The sequence below is a fragment of the Cyrtonyx montezumae genome, unplaced genomic scaffold, assembly GCF_038088225.1.
Source record: "Cyrtonyx montezumae isolate F1298 unplaced genomic scaffold, pur_monq_1.0 scaffold_8, whole genome shotgun sequence".
Lineage (NCBI taxonomy): Eukaryota > Metazoa > Chordata > Aves > Galliformes > Odontophoridae > Cyrtonyx > Cyrtonyx montezumae.
In genome coordinates this window covers 396,104-415,973 of record NW_027072089.1, presented here as the reverse complement: position 1 = coordinate 415,973, position 19,870 = coordinate 396,104, and the positions used below count along the sequence as shown (strand labels likewise).

Here is a 19,870-nt window from a genome sequence, read left to right as displayed (position 1 = left end):
AGACAAAGATCACGATTCTCCTCTATGCTCCGCTGTAAAGATAAATGCTCACTGAGTATAGCACACGCAGAGGGATTCCACAGCCTTTAGTTTTGCCTATGAAGCGTCAGGCATGCTCACGACAGCACGCAAACAAGCACTTTCATGCAGCAGTGATAAAACTGGGAAGGCACTGCTGTTTTCTTTCGCATCCCGAACACTTTGCTCTTTAATTCCTACTTAGGACCCCTGTGTAATTAATACATCAGAATAATGCCTGCAGGCAGGTTATCTCGTGCTAAGAACTGGACTTTGATGATGCTTGAGAGAAAAGCATGCTGCTGTTGGCAGCAGGCATTGATAAAAGCTCCAAGTACCGGCGCATGAAATCAGCCAGGAAATGTTTAACAACCTGAAAAGCCAGGAAGTTAGCACCAGTGACCTAAGCTTCAGGTGATTTGGAATAAAAATTAAACAAGATGTATTCATTAAATACTCCCCAGGGTTAAGAAAGGGGTATATGACATGTCTTTTTTCTTTTTTTGTCCTAGAATCTCTTCAATTCCCCATTATTTAGGCTTCCTTTACTAACTCAGCCTCTAAATACACAGTTTTGAGGATGAACGAAAGAAGAGAGAGGAAAGAGAACAAAAAACAATCTGGCTTTCCGATGTATCCCTTTGGAATTTTCACTGAATCATTAATGTTGGAAAAGACCACTAAGAACATCAAGTCAACCCCATCTTCACCATGCCTACTCACAGAATCAGCAAGGTTGGAAAAGATCTTTAGGATCACCTAGTCCAATCATCAACCCAACAACACTATGCCCTCTAAACTATGTCCCCCAGTACCACATTTACACGCTTCTTGAACACCTGCAGGGATGGTGACTCCACCAACTCTTGTTCCAATGCTTGACCACTCTTTCAGAGAAGAAATTGTTCCTAAAGTCCAACCTGAACCTCCCCTGGTGCAATTTGAGGCTGTTACCTCTCATCCTTCGGTAACTTCTTTGGGGCAGCTACATGGATCTTTAAGGCTCTTTAAAAGGCTTGAGCACTAATTGCAATCAGAATCACTTGCAAACAATAGCAAAACCAGAAGAGTTTTGTTTCAGAGAACTGCATTTAGGTTTGCAATATACAAACAACAACAGAATTTCCAAATATGCACAACTGGGATGAAATCCCATCCACTCCCAATGCCACCCTGCAAAACCACATCCCCAAACCCATTCTAACCACAACCCCACATCCTCCAGCTGACCCCTCACCCCCACTGCTCCAACTGTACAAAATTATCAAGCTGGGAACCTGTTCACTGCATTATTAACTTTTTTTTTCCTATTTTTTTAACCACTGTGCATTGTCACGGACCAACCCAACACCTAATCCTGCAAGGAACAGAAGTCCCAAATTGTTGCAGCTTTCAGGTGTCCCCAGTGTCAGCATGCAGACAGACTGGCACCTGGTAAACTCCATTCCCCAGCAATAATTGGATGTTGTATTCATGCCAGAGCTGCTCTTCGGAAAGCGTCGGCATGCACGCTCCAGCATTAAGCACCTTCTGAAAGAGGCTCTCCGAAGAGCTCAGTTTTCTATTATTACTTGCTAGCTGAGGGGTTTTGTGTAGATAATCATGTTATTTAGATAGGATGTTGGTTTAATTCCCTTCATTACAGGCTCCCAGGGTTGTAATTTTTTTTCTCCACATGATGTATTCCCCGTGGCACATTTCACTCAAATCAAACACTTTACGCTTTTATTACAAACAATACCCCAGCGTCCCCCGTTATCAGCCCAGCACACACATGCACACTCCTCGCAGAGATCCAGAGGTCAGTTCTAATGACTAATCGATCTCATTAGCTTTCCTAATTAAAAACTTTACTACCGCAATGGAAGACAAACTACAAAAAAACTGCTTGCATCATATTTGAATGGGATATGAGCACCATTTATCAGGCCAGCCTTGCAGCCTGTGCTGTGCTGCTGAGTTGGAGCTTTGCTTGGAGCAGTGAGTCCCCCAGCACCATTTGCCCAGGGATGGGGAAAAACCTGGTCCAAGGGCTCCAGTGCCTTTTGCTGCTCTTTGGATGGGTAGCAAAATCCTTCCTGCAGCACTCATCCTTCATTTGAACAGATGTGGCCCAAGACCGCACATCCTTCTTCAGAGCAGATGTCAGACCATTCCCATCATGCCCAAAGAGCCACAGAGTCATCAAGGTTGGAAAAGACCTCCAAGACCACCAAATCCAACCACCTACCCATCCACACCATGCCCACTAAACCATGTCCCCAAGTGCTACATCTCCAGATTTCTCAAACTCCTCCAGGCATGGTGACTCCGCCACTTCCCTGGACATCCTGTTCCAATGCCTGATCATGCCTTCAGAGAATATATTTTTCCTAATATCCAATCTAAGCCTCCCCTGGTGCAACTTGAGACCTTTACCTCTCATTCTTGTCATCCTTATTCCAAGCAGATGTGGCCCAGAACCACACATCCTCTTCTAAGTAGATACAGTCCAGGGCCACACATCCACCCTCTGAGCAATGTGGTCCAGTATACCACACATCCTGCTTCTCAAAAGATGCGGTTCATGACCAGAAGGTGATGAGGGGGTTATTTCAGCTCATGTTTTCCCATGGAGAGGGGATATCTGAAGCAAGGAGAGCAAAACACCTCCTGGGATGTCTACAGGAGAGCGGGAAACAATATGCAGTCCAGCTCACCTTCCAGCATCCCTAAATCATAGACGTGGCTGTGCTCTGATCTTTTCTATTCCCACATCAACCCCAACTGCCTCTTATTTCTGCTCTGAGCCTCCCCCACATTAATGAAGTATTTAAAAGTGATAGGATAGGCTTTTTTCTATTTTTTTTATCCCTCCCTCAATGCAAAATTAAGTTGACTTACAAACAAGTTTCATCCACTTCCCCCCCCCCCAAAAAAAAAAAAGCAAACAAACAGGAAAGCCTTTTGTAAAAAGATGTATTTGTCCCCATGGCAAGAAAAATTGAGGGGAACACTGACCTGCTGTTAATTACAACAAATCTTTCCTTGACATTAAATTTTAATCATCCACATCTGCCAGAATAATGAGAGGAGGTGAGGAAGGCATTAGCCGAATTTGTCTGTCTCTCCATCAAATCAGGGTGTTTCAGTGAGTTTTCTGCTAGGTTTCCTCCTGTCATTTAAAACAACAGGAACTGAATCTCTTTGGGTGATATGCTACAGAAAAGGAAAAAAGTTCTGGAATCAGCAGAGTAAATCCTACTGCTGGGAAAAAGAATGGCAAAAAGAGCACAGATACATTTCCAGGAGTACTAATTCCTAAATTCAAGGGATTCTTTCAGAAAGTGATGTGGGACAGACAATACATCCCATGTGGGCATGGAGATTGCTCAGGCAGCAAAAGAGGAAAAAAAAAGGGATAATAATGGGTGCTGTGGGCCATGAAGTGACAGCTGAGAGCCCACCTGAGTCCCTGTGCTATGGAGCTTCAGGCACTGGAGTATGCATAGAGCTGCTTCTGCTGTTAAATCCCACTCAGAGGCAGCAGGAAGGGACAGCAACATTTATTTTCCAGCACTTGGAAGCGAGATGAGAGCAACAAATGCACAAATGCAAACTGCATCTTTGATAAGGACTGCATCTTTAATATGGTGCCGGTGTTGTGAACTGCATCAGAGGAAATATTGGAGATGGTGCATTCCAGCAGAGCCACCCTGAGCAGCCCTTTATATTCCATCCTGACCACTAAACTGCAATAAAAGCCAAGTAGAGGTTGAAAAACCTCTGAGAAAACTGAATTGCTTCATCAAAGCCAGGCATTAGGAAGTAAAATAAAAAGCTAAGGACTATGAGCACACACGCTGTGTGCTGTTGGCATCTTCTGCAACTGATGTTATCAGGGACTGTAAAAGAACTGTACTCAAAGCCATAACAACAGCTCCAAGTACAGATGCCAATTTCTGCCAAAGGGACACAAATTTATCATCTCAATATGCCTTCTGAAAAGCAAAGGACTGGCACAGACTGGAATTGAGGATTGGATGGGATGGGAAATGGGGGAAGCCCCTGACGGATGCAGTGGGGGAGTTGACACTGCAGCATCATGCTCACCATGTCAACACTTAATCCAAAAGCAAACAATGTCCAGCTCTGAGATCAAATTTACAAGAAAGGGAGGAAGGAGGATCCAGGGAACTACAGGCCGTTAAGCCTCAACCCTGTGCCTGGGAAGATCACAGAACAGATCTCCTAGAAGACATATTTAGTCATATTTATCATGAGGGATGAGCAGGTGATCTGAGACAGCCAGCATGGTTTTACCAAGGGAAGGTTGTGCCTGCTCAATCTGGTGGTCTTCTATGATGGAGTGATGACAGCAGGGGATAAAGGGAAGACAACTGATGTCATCTACCCGGACTAGTCCAAGACCTTCGAAATGGTCCCCTACCACATCTTTATCTCTAAATTGAAGAGATATGGATTTGAGGAGTGGATAAGGAAGTGGTTAGAAGGCTGTAGGCAGTGGGTTGTGGCAAATGGCACTAAGACCAGGTGGAGGCTGGTGATGATTGGTGTCCCGCAGGGATCTGTCTTGGGACCAGTGCTCTTCAACATCTTCATCAATGACATGGATGACACCCTCAGCAAGTTTGTTGATGACACCAAAATGAGTGGTGCAGTTGACACATTAGAAGGGAGGGATGCCATCCAGAAGGACCTCAAGAAACTCAGAAGGTGGGCCTGTGTGAACTTAATGAGGTTCAACAAAGCAAAGCACAAGGTTTTGCACTTGGGTCGGAGTAATCCCAGATATTTATACAGAATGGGAGAATAACTGAGAGAAGCCCTAAGAAGGACCTTGGGGTTTGGGTCAGTGAAAAACTGCACGAGCCAGCAGTGTGCTCTAGCAGATCAGGAGGTCAATGGTATCCTAGGATCCATCAGAAGATACATCAGAAGGTGGCTAGCAGGGACAGGGAGATGTCTGTCCCTCTCCACTTTGCCCATGTGAGGCCCCATCTGGAGTGCTGTGCTCAGGTCTGAGACCCCCAGCACAGGAAAGATGTGGAGCTGCTGGAGAGGGTCCAGGAGGGCCATGAAGATGATCAGGGAGCTGGAGCTCCTCCACTACGAAGACAGGCTGAGGAAGCTGGGCTTGTTCACCCTGGAGAAAAGAAGGCTGTGTGAAGACCTCATTGCAGCCTTCCAGTATTTAGAAGGGCATTATAAACAGGAGGGGAATCAACTTTTTGCAAGGGTAGATAGTGACAGGACAAGGGGGAATGTTTTAAGCTCAAGGAGTGTAAGTTTAAACTGGATGTCAGAGAGTGAACATGAACAGAGAGAGTGGTGAAGTGCTGGAACAGGCTGCTCAGAGAGACTGTAGATGCTCTGTCCCTGGAGGTATTTTAAAACTAGGTTGGATGGGGCCCTGGGCAACCTGGTCTAGTATCAGATCTGGAGGTTGGCGGCCCTGCTTGTGGCAAGGGGGTTGGAACAGGATCCTTGAGGCTCCAAGCCATTCTATGATTCTATGATCAAATGTCTTTCCTGTGGGATTTGCTCAAAGCCTGGAACAAAGATTCAGCAAAATGCCAGTGAAACACCAAGAAAATGGCAACAAAAAGACAATGAGAAGACAATAAAATGCCAACAAAATGCCAACAAAATGCCGAGAAGCCAAACAGAAGCCAACAAAATGGGAACTGAAAAGCAACAGAAAGACAACAGAAATCCTCCACCTCCCTTCCTCAACTTGTACAATGAAGCTGTCACTCACCTCCGCGTTGTTGCAGCAGGCAGTCTACTATAGTTTCATTTCACTCAGGGTGCTACCTCTCATTATTATTACTTAAGGTTGATATTATGGCAGCTCAAACTCTTTCAAGGCAAGCAGCACGCAAAGCAGAAGGGAGAAATCCATCCAGCAAGTTATCACTTTGCTCCAGATTTATCTGAATTGCTTCCTTCCTCCTTTTCCTGGAATTAGAGTGCCTAATGCCAGTGTCCAGCAATTCCTGGGAATTCCTTGCTTACCTTGCACTACCACCATGCTCACAGATAATAGGCAAGCTCATTGCATGCTCTGATCAAGCTGCAGGAAGCCCAAGACTTCTACTCTTCGTAATACTCTGGTGATGTCCAGCTTCAGGATAACTCAACAGGAAAGAGATATAAATATAAGATAAACACAACCGACAATAACACAAAACCAAAGCAAACTGCTGTCTCTTTCCATCTCAAAAGTCAATATGTGGGAAATGGAAATACACAGCCGAAGTTATCCAGGCCTACCAAGAGAAAAGGAAATTTCACCACTGCAACAGCAGCATTTTACAGACTTTGAGTAGCGAATTATAACAATCTGGCCCCCAAACCAACGAAATGCAAATAAACCACTTGCATACACAGTGGTATTAAATTTTAACTAGAGGCACCACTGGGTCCATCTGGTCCAACTCCTGCTCACCCAGAGCTGTGCTCCAACCCAAGCAGGGTTGGAGATCCCCAAGGGTAGACCGCTACTCCTCTCTGGTCTCTGTACTAAGTAATGGGCTGAGAGAGATCCTGGGTTCCAGTTGGTCCCTGGGCCTCTTGGCCTGGTAGTGGGCACCACTGGCTCCACTCTTTTGTACCTCCCTGCAGGGATTTACAGAAATTGGTGGGATTCCCCAAGCCCCCCCTGCCCCAGGCTAAGCAGTCCCAGTTCTCTCAGCTTCTCCTCCTAGCAGAGCTGCTCCAAGCTCTTGGTCACCACAGTGGCCTTCCATTGTTCTCTTTCCTGTATGCAGTGCTCCCAGTACCCAAGCAAGGCCTCCCCAGTACTGACCAGAAGGGCAGGATCCCCTCTCTTTACTGGCAGCACTTAGCTCAATACAGCCCAGAAAACCCTCAGCCTTCTTTGCCTAAGGGCCCATCACTGCCTCACATCCCACTCACCAGGACCCCAGGTCCCTTTCTGCCGAGCTGTTTCTAGCTGGGTGCTCCCAGCCTGTACTGTTTCTCCCCGTGTGCAGGCACTGTGCATTTGGTAAAATACCCATGGACCACTCATCATTCCACACCCTCGTGGTAACCTAACACCAGGGAACATCGGGTGGTTCCCAGGGAAAGTTCTGGCTTCAAGGAGATGCTGGCTCCCCATAGACTCAGAGGGGAAAATGAAGCCTACAGAATCACAACACAGAACTACTAATGTTGGAGAAAACCTCCAAGATCATCAAGTTCAACCCCAACCCACCTCCACCATGTCTACTAAACCACATCTCCAAGTTTCTTGAACACCTCCAGGGATGCTGACATCACCACCTCCCTGGACAGCCCATTTTAACAACTGACTACTCTTTTGGAGAAAAATTTTTTCCTAAGATTAATGGGGGCTTAGGGCAACAACAACTGTCCTTTTTATCAACTCAAAAGTTTGTGCTATCTGCTTACCTTCAGCAGAGAAAACAACACTTCTTCAGTTATTTATTCATCAGTGATTGACTTGAGATCTTAATTTCTCCTATAAAATCTGCGCAGGAGGGAATATGAAAATCCTGGGATTTAAAGCCCTGCATCATAGTTCACTTCTATTTTCCCACCTGTGAAATAGGTGGTTTGTTTGGGATACAGCCTAAGAAGGACTTCATGATGGGAAAACAGAATGACACAAAGATACCAAGTTATTGTAGGGTCTGCAATAAAACAGGGGGATATATCCAATGGTGGAAAATACAGAGTAAAATGGAACAGCAAAGGGAAGATGGGATAAAACAAGAAGGCAGCAGCTAAGCTCAAAGACCTTATGCTGGAGCACAGGGTGGAAAAGGGAAATTAAATGGAATAATCTGTGGGAAGAAAGAAGGGTTTCAGCAGCTAAAAGCTGAAGGGTCACCAAGAGTCAGCATAGGTCTTCCCCAACAACCCTAAAAAAATCTCCAGAGGAGGTTGTAGACCTACCCAGTTTTTGTATGGACCTTTCAAGATCTCCATTAATTACACATAAAATGACCTTGCAACAAGGATAGGCCTACGGGTTAATCTGAATAAAGTTTCATCATAGATCCTACCTCTCTTTCCTAACAGCAAATCATTTTGGTGTTTCACATTACACTAGGAACACCTGGAAAATGTTGGCCCTAAGCCACACGGCTCTGTGTCTTTTGTTCTGGGCACCAACTTGGCCAAGTCCCTAGAGTTAACAAAAGGATTTGGGATTACTGTAATGCTGTTACGAATTTAGTGTGAAAACAGACACCAGTATTACAGGATGATTATCACAGAGCATGTTCAATATGTTCACACAGAATGGCACAGCAAGAGGTTAATTATATTGCTACTGGAATCAGCTTCCAAAAGGACCATCCTTCGGTTTAAGAGGGGAATTTAATTTTCACACTCATTCAGTTCTGAGCTCTTTCAAGAGAGACGGCTATTTATGCCAGAATGTAAACGATGGTTTATGATCATGAACTGCTGCTTAATAGGAAATAAATCCAATTGATCAAAAGTGCTTTACCTGCAACCCCAAGCAAGAGGATAACAGGAGCATGGGCTTTACAGCTGAAGTGTTTTAGCAGCCTCCAAACACAATTCTTTGACTAGTACTGCAGCCACATTCAGCAGGAAACATTTGGGGAATTAGAACCAAATCTGCTTCACTAATTCCTTATATTAAATGGACCACAGGCAGTGATGAAGTTAACATATGCCATCAGGCATAACAATGCATGGGTGCAATGGCACTTGCTAGAGATCAACTCTATGGAAATACTCATTTTAGCATGGAAGGTATTAAAATCCAAATATACTGTTACAAGAATTGCAATTGTACCCAAACTTGCAGGTTTGAAGCAAAAAGTAGAGGAATTTGTTTCCTGGAATTATGGTGTCGGAGAAACAGGGAAAGCATCACTCATATTCAAGGGAAAAATCAAACTGTCAAAAGCTTATCAAGTGTAAGTTCATTAAAAAACACCTTGGGGAAACTTTTGTATAACATTTATGGAAAAGAAACATTTCCACATGGAAATAACATTAGGCCAAGTAACTTAACTCTAAGTTATAGTAAGTTACAGTCCTATTTGCTTTAGACCCAAGGAGGACTCAAAGTCTTGATCCTGTATTCTCATTGCACACAAGTTCAAAGTCCTCTTGCACTGGAGGCAAGAGGAATGGAGTAAAACCTTTGCACAGTGGGAACTGGAATTCCAATTTTCAAGATGCCAAAGCAAGTCTCAGGGGAAATGCCACGCTGATGAATCACAGAATCATAGAAGGCCTTGTTGCCTTCTTTGGACCTGCTCCAGCACCCCAATGTCCTTCCTGTGCTGAGGTCCCTAAAACTGTATACAGTACTGAAGGTGGGGCTTCACCAGTGCTGAGTACAGGGGCAGGATTACTTCCCTAGTCCTGCTCATCACACCATTCCTGATACAGTCCAGGATACCATTGGCCTTCTTGGCCACCTGGGCACACTGATGGTTCATATTCAGCCAAGTGTCCACCAGCACACTGAGGTCCCTATTCATCACGCAGCTTTCCAGCCACTCCTCCCCAAGACTGTAGGGCTGCCTGGGGTTGTAGTGACCAAAATGCAGGTCCTGACCATATTGAAACTCGTACAATTTACCTTGGCCCATCGATCTATCCAGATGCCCTTTTTCCCACCAGCAGATCAACACTCCCAATTTGGTGCTCTCTGCAAACTTACTGAGGGTGCACATGATCCCCTCATCAACGTCACTGATAAAGATGTTAAATAGGAGTGTCCCAATACTGAACCCTGGGGGACACCACTGATGACTGGCTGCCAACTGGCTTTAGTTCCACTGACTACAGCTCTTTGGGCCCAGTCATCCAGCAGGTGTTTCACCCAGGAGAGCATATGCCCATCCAAACCCAGTAACGTTGTCCAGCAAAAGGGAAAACTGAAAACTGCTATTTCCACCATCCCTCTCCTCTTTTCTGGTCTCAGCTGAAGTTCTTTCCATTACCCCTTGTCTTTGTGACACAGCTGCCTTCTCCAGCTGCTTCTACAGGACTAAAATTTACTGAAATTTTAGTCTGAAATTTTAGTCTGAAATTTCCCTTCAGTGAGACCAAAGAAATTCTTAACATCCTGCTAATTTCTTCAATGTCTTCTCCATGCATTTTGACAGCATGGATTACGAAGACCAACCACCAACCCACTCCCATCATGTCCACTATACCACAGAATCATAGAATGATTTGGGTTGGAAGAGACCTCAAATATCACCTAGTTCTAGCCTCCCAACTATAGGCAGGGACAACTCCTACTAGACCAGGTTGCTGAAAGTCCCATCCAGCTTGGCCTTGAATGCTTCTAAGGAGGGGGCAATCTACAACCTCATTGGGCAACCTGTTCCAGTGTCTCAGTATTCTCACAGTAAAGAATTTCTTCCTAATATCTAGTCTAAATCTATTGTCGTCCCATTTAAAGCCATTTTCCCTTGTTGTGTCGCTTCATGGCCTTATGAAAAGTCCCTCTCCAGTTTTCCTGTATGCCCCCTTCAAGTAGTGGAAGGCCTCTGTAGGGTCCCCCTGGAGCCCTCTCTTCTCCAGGTTGAAGAGCTCCAGTTTTCTCACAGTCTGTCCTCATAGGGGAGGACCTGCTATCCAACCTGAACCTCCCTTGGTGTAACTTGAGGCCACTATCTTTCATCCTATTGCCAGGATATAGGGCAGAGCATGACCTCACCACACAAGATGTGCACCAGCACTCTTTCCATCTCTTCCTGTGGTTAATGCAGAATAAGTTCAAGACAAGGAAACAATATAACATCATGCAAAGCTGTAAATACAGGGGATGCTTCTTGATAGCGTGGAACAGGACTGCAATATCTCCTCAGTACAAAAACTACGGGAAAAGATATCACCATCCATTCCTGGTTTAGGTGGTATTCCATGGTGAAAAATCCCTGAAGGCCACAATGCAGAGAGGTTGGATGAATTCTGAAGATCCTTTCCAACTCAAAGGATTCTGCGGATTTTCAATCACAAAACACAACCAGACGGGCTTAGGGCCGTGCTCAGCAAAGTGGTGCTTGAGTTTGCATATCTGAATAGACCAGTGCCAAAAAGACAGAGCTGGAAGAAAGCAATTGCCAGTGAAAGCATTGCTCTCATCCACTGCTAACCCCTCCAACCATTCTTCATGAACTTAAATTTTACCCTGTAGGAACACTCGCACTGAGAAAGTCAGAAACACAGCCATTTAGTTCATCTGTCTCCCAGCTCTACCTATCCATCTTTCTGAGCAATTCACCCATCTGTTTAATCCATCCGAACTCCTCCGCAGCCTCCTGTGCCCATTCATCTGTCTGTGCACGTGGCACGATGCAGGCATTTGCCCACAGGAATGTCACTTCAAATTTGTCTGTCGCCAGAGCTGTGACTGCAACACTACAGGTATTTTTGCAAGGTCTCTGTAACAACCCCTCGTGTTTTACAAGGAATTAAGGGAAAAAAAGAATGGAAACTTTTACAAATGCGCTGCCACGTGCGGGTGTGTTTCTTCCTTTCTGTGTATATTCCCACTTGGATGCAGGCATTTCCTGTTTCTATCCAAGGCTGAGATGCTGCCTACAGAGGAATCAAAGAATTACAGAATTGTATCTGAGTATGGAAGGGTCACAGAAGGATTGAGTCCAAATCCTGTCTCCAAACAGGACTACCCAAACCCAAACACTGTATCTTAAGAGTGTTATCCAAATATTTCTTGAATTACGGAAGTTTGAGTCCATGACCACTGCCCTGGGCAGACTGTTGATGTCCATATTTCTTCTTTCCACTCAAAAAGGTGAAGAACCTTTTCCTAACACCCAGTCTGACCCTCCCCAATGCAATTCCATCCCATTAAGAAGGTTTATGTGATGTAGTTTCTTTGTCATTTTTACTCATCTCAACTTCCAGTTCCCGATCAAAGATGCTTAGGGTCAACATCTCCATATTCAAACGTAGAAAGGCATCAGCCTCAGTGCTGCTTTGGAAGCAGACAAGCAAGAGACTTTTTGCTTTAGAAACAACAGAAAATCCTCATGACTTCGAGTACCAAATCCCCTGAACAGCACTGTTGGGGACATTTAGTTTTTAACATACTAAATTAGGCATTTAAATCTTGCACATGGTGCTGAAGATTCATGATGTATGTCTCCCGGTCCTGGAAAGGCTAACAGTGATTTAATACACAGAGATCCTAACTGATGATTGGTATCCCATTATGCACCGACCGTCAGCACGTTATACATCACAGCCAGCACTCCCTTTCCTCCATCCAGCAGGAAAACGCTTGCAGACTTTGCATCCCTTACAAGGATGGATTCCTAATGCTCTGCAGACACACACAGATGAGTTATCTCCTCTTGTAATGCAGGCAGCTATTCAAAATTTGTCTCGCATTAAATATGGCCACCTAAGTGGCTTCGGCAGCAAGACAAACTTCTCCTTTTCTAAGCAAAACTTGCCACTTACTCGTCTTCTCTCTTGAACCAGGAGTCCCTGAGGCAGACAATGCTTGCAGGCAATAACTGCTAATAACCCATCCCCACCATGCCCACTAAACCATGTCACCAAGTGCCACATCTCCAAGCTTCTTGAACACCTCCAGGGACAATATCTCCATCACCTCCATGGGCAGCATTGTTCCAATGCCTGACCACTCTTTTGGAGTAGAAATCTTTCCTAATGTCCAGCCTACTGCTCCTCTGGTACAACTTGAAGATAAATATATATATTTCTGTGATGACAACACATATAGTCCCAAGTGTCTGCAAGAAGTTGACTTCATTGGTCACTCAAGATTTAGCTTCTCCAAGAGATTAGGCTTGGCACACTTCAGAGCCACACAAATAACTGAAGACAGGTGAGTTGGGAAGTCAAGGGGAGTAACTCAAAGAGCAGAGCAACCTGGACTCAGCTCTACAAGATGTAACTTTAATATCAGAGAGTGTCCACCCTGCCCATGGCAGAGGGGTTGGAATTGGATGATCTTTAAGATCCTTCCAACTCAAACCATTCTATGATTTTATGCTCAGAGGAGACAGGAGGTCCTGCTGAGGACAGGAATACATCTCACCTATCGCTTACATCCCCATAAGCTGTGGAGACGTGCAATCCCAAAGCCAGCATAGGGATCCATGCACTGGCATCCAGCTCTGCTCCATTCCCATCACCAGGACAGCTCCCTTCCAATGCTTAGGGAGCTGATGAGCCTGCTAACGATGAAGAGGCTGCGTTATCCACCCACTAAGAGGTGGTCACACTTAGTACACTATAAATGCACTTTTCCCTGATACAACCCCCCGTTAAAGAGCCTCAATGGCTCTCTGGAGCATTGGGCCTTGTTCAAACACAACCCTTATTATTATAACAAAAGAGGGATTTTTTTTTCCCCCTTTACCTTCCTTCAGTGAATGATTATTAATGTGTTTCCAGGAGCCGGGTCCATTTCTCTAAATGAGAGCAGGATGGCAGGCGAGGCGGGAGGAAGGCTGATAAATGCCCTCCCCCCCCCCAGCCTCTCGGCAGGAGCTGCCAGGGGTTCTCGTTCTAACAAGCTTCAGATGGAAGATGACTGGAATAACAAAGTATGAATTTTTATGAGTCTAATAAATCACTCCACTTTTCCTGCTCTTGATCGTTTTCAGCACTTCAAACACTAGAAAAACCCCAGCTATAATCAAATGGGTTCATGGATCTTGTGTTAACGCCGAGGCACGGGAGGGGTGCGCACAGAGGTCGCTCTGCAAACCCATTTGCATTCATACTTTAGGACTGACTTAACATATTTTATTTTTAATTTAATGATGAGACATTTGAATCTCGCAGGAATTCCCCCACCCTCAAAGCCGCTTATGAAAGCAAAGGGTGGCCTTCTTTCCTCCATTTTTTACACCCTTCCTAACTATCCACTTAATAAGACCCTGATCCAACTCCAACATCAACAGAGAAACTTGAGTAAAGTCCGTAAGAATTGAGGGAAACTTTGCAGGCAGCATGTTTGTTAAGTTATAGATACCATAAAGTGATGAACAGGTTACCCAGAGAAGGTGATGGGTTCCCCATCCCTGGAGACATTCAAAGTCAGTCTGGTCAGGCTCTGAGCACCTGATCAAGCTGTAGGTGACCCTGTTCACTGCAAGGGAGGTAGACTAGATGACATCTAAGGGCCCCTTCCAACTCAAATGATTCTATGATTTTATGAACAGGCTCTGATCTTATCCAACTAAGAAGTAAAAGATTTGGGCTTCAGGTTGCTACCACTGAGTACATGCACATGGATTTGCCAAGGAAAATACATGCAGAGAGACCTAAAACAGGAGCTAAACCCCAGGGAGGACCACAGTGATTTAAAGAAAATTGGTGAGGAAATCAAAGTTTCAAGTGTGCTTGAGGGTGATGAGTTGATGGCTAGACTTGATGATCTTAGTGGCCTTTTCCAATCTTAATCATTCTATTTAAGAATTACTGTTGAAAGCTCCAGGACAGCAAATGGCAGAGAACAGGGATTGTTAAATAAGGCAAGAAACAACCACCATTACCAAATGCTCTGCAATACTTTGAGACCAATCCCAGAAACACAACCTGCAGCTCTGAAATGTGACAACAAAAAAAAAGCATTATAATAGATGTACCCATCCTGGTCCGCTAGCACTGTGCTAATGGCAAATCCTATTAAGGCAAGGCATGGCCCCAGTGCCCTCATACCAATGGAGCACCCTCATTCCGAGGCTTTCAGGATCACATTCCCAAAGCATGGAGGACAAGCGAGCTGGGAAACCTGTTGTTTTCGTCATCCTCCTCCTTTTTAATCCCTCAGATATGTTTCTACCGTGCACCGCTTTTCATTTGCTTTTCCAGCAGCACAGCACTGAATCAGGGAGGGAATTCATCTTTGACAAACATTTACCGATTATCAAATCACAACTGCAGCCACAGACAGGAGCAATAAGTCACTTTAAGCAGCCGTCCGTATTGCAGTCTGAGGAGTTTGGGCAGCTCCGCAATGACAAATCACTCCTGTCAAAGCCGCATGTTCCCTCACGCTCCGAATCCGTGTTCTCTGTTGTTCCACACTACCTGGTGTTTAATGACAACACTGTCAGACTAAGACGAAGCCTCTGCGCTGTGGACTGTCAAAGCCCTATTAGAGGAAAGATTGAGACCCTACTCTTCTTAAACTCACTCAAGCAACACAACCCGCTAGTTTTTATAATTATGGTACGAGAGCCATCGATCGCGTGCTGACACCTAACCTATCTGTATGAAATGGGAGTAGTTTGCTGGGTGACAGTTGCTATAGATTATTGTGGGTGGGTTTCTTCCCCCCTTTTATCCATTGCTCTACAAAGCCTGAAACAGATGCGAAAGAAGAAGGAAAAGTGTTTGCCTTTGCTGAGATGCCTTCGCTATCCTTGCTCTTTGCCTTCAAGAATCACAGAATGGCTTAGGGCTGGAAGGGATCTTAAAGATTATCCAGTTCCAAACCCCATGCCATGGGCTGGTTGCCACCCTCTAGATCAGGTTGCCCAAACCCAATCTAAATGAGCCTCGAGCATCTTCAGGGATGGGGCATTCACAACTTTGGGCAACCCGCCCCAGGGCCTCACCACCTTCTGAAGACTTGAGGAAATTTCACATCATTTCCCCCACTGGGAAATGCAATCTCCACTATTTTCATCTGCATACAGGAGGAACAACACATAGATCACGTCAGGAAACATTTAACACCAGGGCAATGCTGTGGGAGCACATTCTTGGATGGAAATGCTCATGTAGTGGGATTTGGGAATTACAGAACAACAGCGCAGAAGGACAGAAAATCTTCTCCCAGAGCAGAAGCATACAGTCCAGCATAAACTCTCCTTCTGGGTTCACATCTTGAGTTCTTAGTATAAAGGAAAGTAATAATAAGTATAATAAGTAAATAATAGTCCGAGGGTGATGGGAAGCCACTTTTGAGCTAGGCAAATAGACATAAAGGAAAGGAGACCAGAGCCAAGGAGGCATTCAAATGTATTAAGGAAAACCTGAGGTGCAGAAGAAGAGGTGCTATATTATTATATGTAAATATTATCACAGCCTAAGCAATGCACAAGCATCAGTGCATGTGTTTTACTTCCCTGTATTGCCTATTTGGGTGACATAGATGGGTGACTGACACACATCCATTTCATCTACCTCCACAAAGACCACAGCTTCATTTGCTCTAGAGGAGAAAAAAAACAAAACACTAGTGTTCCATTGGAGCACCTCTGGATGCCCAAAATTGAACTAGATGTCATCAAAGGACTTTCCCACTTTCCCAGGTCAGAATTGGAGGTACCAACTCCATAGGGTCCTAAGTGAGATCCAAAGAGTCAAAACTATCATCCTTGAACCAGAGGTGAAATCTTCTCATTTTGATCCCAAGAAATGGCCCCCTATGGGAGCGGAAGAGTTTCCTTAAATTAAAGAAAAACCACAACCAGACCTTTGCTTGGTTGAAGTCCATATGGGGCTTACAGCTATCTACTTTTGTTGTGTTGAAAACATAACAGAGGATAATGAGAAATAAATTTCCATTGGCTACCTGAGTGGCACAAGATAGTCATTTTTCATCAGGAAATGCGAAATAAACATCACACCATGTGAGATCCATGTACATTTGTTTTAACACAACATCCTTAAGAAACAGAATTTGTTCATGTAAAGGCAGAAAAGTGAACCCATGCTGTCTGCTTAGAAAAAGGACCAGAAAGTTTTGCTGTTGGTGGCTTTTTGGCTGCTGATGTCAATGATAATACCAACAATAAGGAAAGCTCAAACCAAGAAGCTGGATGGTCCCAAATCATTTATCTAGCCCAACCATAGCTGTCAATGAAGATGGAACAAAACTGTCAAAATGAAGACAAAAAAGTTTCCATTTCTGGTTGAAAACAAGCACTGTTTCAACCAATCCATCAAGAACTCTACTGCTACCCTCCAGTTGTGAGTGTTTTATGTTTGTGCTTCAAGCCCTGCAGACCAATGCACCCATTCCATCCTTTCTGAACACAGACATTGAAGGAAACAGCATCTCGTCCTGTGTCTAAAAACCAACAGCAGAGCCTGGATTCTGCCTCCAATAAACACCTGATTTTCTAAAGCAGGAGTGACAGGAGTAGAATGCTCTCCTTGGGATCACCCAGGGATGTCAGCATGGGAGAGGGAGAGAAGAACAAGAAATCTCACTTCTCCTGCCTCTACTTTGACAAGCTGTTCTAGACAGGGGTGGTAATATTTGATAAATTTTCATTTTCCTTCCAAGGCTGCCACATAATCTTTTTACTGACAGCGCTACAGGGGTTTTCTGTAGTCTGAGGGAAAAGGGCTTGTATTTGTGCTTTTCATTAAGCCAAATGCATATTTTGGACAGAGAAACAACTACTGTTAATATTCCTTTCCACTGACAAATAAGTCCTCCAAGGGTGAGGCTACACAACTCCACACACCAAGATGGTTCACAACACAGTGCCCATTGAACCTCATCACTCCAAGCCCAGAGTCAAACTACAAGCTCTGCTTCCCCTTTTACCACCAGCACAATCACACTTCTCTCTCTTCAGGGGATAATTTTACAGTCAATAGGATTCAAATGCCAAGAGATGTTGCTGTGGCTTAAGTGTGAACACATCGTTTCTAATAATACCTGCTGGAGTCATAGCAAGGTGGCAGTTCCCAAAGTATCATGTGTGGACACGGGACTGAGTTCTCAGCCATGCAAGGAGCCACACCAACCTCGTCCTTGAGTGCGATGACATCCCACAAGGGCCAAGGGGCCATATCCAGCCCCATCCTGTCTTGATGAGCAAGGAAAGCTGCTCCTCCTGTTGTTCCTGGAGACTAAAGGAAGACATGCAAGGAGTCCAGGCAGCTCTGGACAGCACTGACTTTTTCCCAACAGCAAGAGAGGAACACCAAACATAACCATGACCACAGGCACAATTGCTGCTTCTCAGTGGGATGTTATTTCTCTCTGCACCCTGCACCAACCAAAAACCAATGCTTCACAATGTAGCAAAGCTTTCTTTTGCTCAACCCCAAGAGATGGGTGAAGACTAAACCTGCTAAAACCAAATGGGCATCCTCCAAAAATTCCCACAGGTCAGAGCCAGGACCGTTCTTAGTCCCTCAGTCTGTCCCCAGAGGCAGTTCAGCATTGAATCATAAAGTTATCAAGGTTGAAAAAGATCTGCAAGATCATCAAGCCCAACCCCAATCCATCCCCACCATGCCCAGTAACCACGTCCCTCAGTGACACAGTTACATATATCTTGAACATCTTCAGGGACAGCAACTCCACCACTTCCCCAGGTACCCTGTTCCAATGCTTGACCACTTATCTGGAGAAGAAATCTTTCCTAATATCCAACCTGAACCTCCTCTGGTGCAACTTAAGGCCATTACATCTTGTTCTACTGCTGTTACCTGGGAGAAGAGGCCAACCTCCACCTTCAGGCAGTTGCAGAAAGTGATAAGGTCTTCTCTGAGCTTCCTCTTTTCCATACTGAACAAGCCCAGTTCCTTCAGCTACTCATCTTAAGACTTGTGCTCCAGACCCTTCACCACCACACACTTAAATTAACCAGGATAATCCTAGTGATTGCTCCGTCTCAAAGTACCCTAAGTACTCAACTCCATCACATCTAGGAGAAAAATGCTATACATTATTTCAAAAAAAGAATGATTTACAAAAGGAAGTGATGCCTCTCAAACGATATCCTCTTTTCTTGTTGCACCACCAGCACTCCCCTGAAGAAGGGAGACAGGTCAAGAACTACTGACCCATTTTATAAGGAGAGGACAAATAGTTGCTCTTAGCATTGGTTAAATCAATAAAAGATCATTTAAGTTAGAGGAATCTTCCCTTAAAGCCCTTCTTTCCTTGCTTTTTCATTACTGCACTTGGAGAAAGGTCACAGGGAGAGAAGCACAAGGTGTCGACTTCCCTGAACCACGAACATTCAATCCAGAAAAAGAAACTGACGTAGGGACAGAAATACCACCAATAACAGCGCCAACAAGTAAAAGTTGCAAGAATGATAAATAAAATCATCAGGTCTCCGTTCCACTATTTATACCTCTTCTTCTGTTAACTGTTTACAAGAGGATGGTAATTTCCAAGCCATATTCAACTAGCAAGACCAGCTCTCTGCAGCATTTTGGAACAGAAGTGCAATGTGGGGCAGGGATATCTCTCCTGGCACTGGACCTGCAGGAAAAGGGTTCTGCGTGGCAGCAGGGACAGAGCTAAGTGAGATGCTGAGATGTTGCATCTCTGTCTGCATCCTGTTATCATTAGGACATGGCTGTGACCAAGCTGCACTCTCATATCTACAAACATAACTGTATGTGCAATCTGTCTGACTTGTTTAGGACCGTCCAGTATGACACTACGGACGGAAGCCAGAAAAATCTATATTCAGTGTCAGCCCATCAATAAATAGTGTTACAGTTTCCAAAAGAGCTTCAGAAATACATGTGAGAAAAAACTCTAGAGCTGCGCTTTTGAAAATCTGACCATCCAACTTCTAAAACCCTATTCATCCAAAAACACAGAAACAAAACTTGGCTGCAAAAGCCAATACTATCAAACGACAACCTGATACTGTGGCAGGAGTGACGCCTGTCACATTCCCAGACCAGCCTCCTACTATTACCAAGCTGTTCCTTCCAGCAAAAACAACTGTCCTAGTTCCTAGCACAGTTATTTTGGGTTTCCTGCTATCCAGACTTTTTGGTGAAAGCCACGTCATGAACTCATTGAACATTATGAGGGTAAGGATGAAGGCTTCAGCCCTTTGGAGCAACCCATTGGGGTGTTGCAGAGGATGCTGTGGAATAC

The 19,870-nt window shown here is 44.7% G+C and overlaps 1 protein-coding gene across 2 annotated transcripts in view; it reads right to left on the bottom strand.

The window, feature by feature from the left end:
• The window catches only part of ZC3H3 (zinc finger CCCH-type containing 3), a 187,644-nt gene that overhangs the window by 121,582 nt on the left and 46,192 nt on the right, over positions 1-19,870 (bottom strand). The gene's annotated exons all lie outside the window — the stretch shown is intronic.